This window comes from Galeopterus variegatus, unplaced genomic scaffold, assembly GCF_000696425.1.
Source record: "Galeopterus variegatus unplaced genomic scaffold, G_variegatus-3.0.2 Scaffold9383, whole genome shotgun sequence".
Lineage (NCBI taxonomy): Eukaryota > Metazoa > Chordata > Mammalia > Dermoptera > Cynocephalidae > Galeopterus > Galeopterus variegatus.
In genome coordinates, this window is record NW_007735494.1 from 62,980 (window position 1) to 65,652 (window position 2,673).

Consider the following 2,673-nt stretch of genomic DNA (forward strand, 5'->3'; position numbering starts at 1 on the left):
TTGGTATTCAGTCAGGTTTGTGTAATGCTTAGATACATGACAGTAATTGTGGATTGTAAGAAATAAGTATAAACTGTGCTTGGTACCCCTCATAATATGCCCAGCGAGTAATCAAGGGAAAACTGCATGCATAAAATGAAACAATAAAAAAGCCTGCACTGTCAATATGCTGTGCTTTCTAGAACAGTCTAATGAGATCTTAGGTAAATCAGAAAGTGTCAATCATTCTGAAAATATGAAATGCTGGTAACCACCCATTCCCAGGATAAATCTTGCCCTGTGCCTATCAAATAACATTAGTCTTTACTTAATCACGTGAATTTCCCAACAAAAGGAGCAAGAAATCACAACAGATCATCACATCTCCTGCATACCTTAGATAAGTTATATAGTCTCTCAAACCTCAATTTCCTCATCTGAAATATGAGGATAACAATAGTTTGTACATCAAAAGATTGTCTTAAAGATTAAATTTGATAATGCTAATACAGCTCATAAAATAGTACTAAGCACCTAAGTCCTCAATGAATGTTAGTTATAATTAGCAGCAGCAGTAGCAGCATCAATTATTGGCTAATGCCATGACTGTTCCTATCCTCTCTAACCTAGGTACAAGCTGAGTTATGGAGTACAAATGAAAGACACAGTAATAGTATCATAGCTTTGACCTTTTCCCAGATCTAACTGATCCCACAATATTTTTTCCTAATTTCAAACCTGGATTATGCCACTCCCTAGCTCAAAATCATGATGTGGCCTCCCATTTCTTTTCAAACTAAGTGACAAACTTAAATGGTTTACCACAGCATTTAAAGTCATGCAGACTCTCCCCTAATCTAAATTTTACCCTTAGATGCCACCATTTTTCCTTTTAAAACCCCCTGCTCTGTGCAATTTTTGCTAGTAGATGCCTTTCAAACATCTACTAAATTTGCTTATTGCTTTGCTTTTGTTCATATTTTTTTTCTCAGATATCATCTCCTTCCCCTTACCTGACATATTCCCACTCCTTAAACTTCCACAACAGTTTAGTAGACTATTCTTTTTTATGCATCATTCATTTATTGTTTCATTCAACAAACACTTATTAACAACTACTACATGAGTGTTCTGCTCTAGGCACTAGAGATACTCCTCATAAAGTAAAAACTGTAATGAGAAATACAGTCACTTAATATATCACTCCATTGCAATGTTTTTTAAAAGGTAGGGAAGGATTAGCTATAAAAATATATAGCAGAGGAACTAACCTATTCTGGGGATAAAAGATTTCCATGAAGAAGCCACATTTTTGTAGACTGAGGAGGAATAAACGGGGCTGATACTGGAGGTGGGAATGGGGGTGGGGTTTACACATTTCATTACATTTTTACCTAAGTAGCTTTCGTTTTTGCTATTAGGTGCTAATTTAATGGTACTTCCTAAAAACTTCAATTTCGATTTCTGATTTTTCATTTCTAGTACACAGAAATACAGTTGATTTTTATATATTGACTTGACCTTATATTCTGCAGTTTTTATTCTGTTCAATTGTAGAATTTCTATTTTGTCTTTTTATAATTTTTATATCTTTATTAATATTCTTTATTTGGTAATAAGTTGTTCTCACCCATTCCTTTTATTCCTTCGATGTGTTTTCCTTTAGTTTTTTGAACATATTTATAATAGTTGATTTAAAGAATTTGTCTGTTAAATCTGACATCTGGGCCCTATCATGGGCAGTTTCTGTTGCCTGTGTTTCTTTCCTGCGTATGGACCATAGTTTCCTGCTTCTTTCCTGTTTGTAATTTTTTTAAAATAATAATATAAATAGTAATATAATGTGTTCGAGGTGCTTAGTCCTTCAGAGGAAGCTAAGACACATTGGGGTGAGGCCCTCACTTCACCTGGCCGATTAGCACCATGTCTAGCAGCACCAGCTTCACACTTGCCTGCACCATGGTCTCTGTTGCCAAGCTCACTTGCATCACTCAGCTCTCATTCTACATGACGATAAGGTGACCATCACAGAGGGTAAGATCAGTGCCCTCATTAAAGCAGCTGGTATAAAAGTTGAACCTTTTGGGCCTGATATGTTGCAAAGGCCCTTACCAGTGTCAACATTGGGATCCTCATGTGCAATGAATGGGCTGGTGGACCTGTTACTGCAGCTAGTGCTGCACTGGCATGAGGTCCTACTCCCTCCACCACTATTGCCCCAGCTGAGAAGAAAGTGGAAGCAAAAAAAGAATCTGAGGAGTCTGATGATGACACGGACTTTGGCCTTTTTGATTGAACCTCTTTTGTAACACTTTAAATAAAATTTGAATCCTAAAATAACAATAATAGTAATAATAATAATAATAATAATAATAATAATATAATGTGTCAGTTCTGGAAATCAAATTGCTTTCCTCCACAGGGTGTGTTATTGTTACTGTTGTCTTTTTATTATTGTTTTGTTGAAGTTATTGTTGATGTTTGTTTGTTTAGTAACATTTTTAGATAAATTCTACAACTTCTGTATTCCCTGTAGTGTGTGGCTGCTGTAGTATCTTCTCAGCTAGTTTAGAGGATAGCTAATGATTACTCACAGATTTTTTCGAATGCCTTGGATAAATAACTCTTTGTGTGTATTGGAGCACCCATTCAGCACCTGGACAATTTAGAAATTGCCTTCGCCTTCATTTTCTG

General features: G+C 35.8%; 1 pseudogene; it reads left to right on the forward strand.

The window, feature by feature from the left end:
* The first annotated feature begins 1,938 nt into the window (after positions 1–1,938).
* On the forward strand, positions 1,939–2,275 carry LOC103609245 (annotated as a pseudogene).
* The last annotated feature ends 398 nt before the right edge of the window (positions 2,276–2,673 follow it).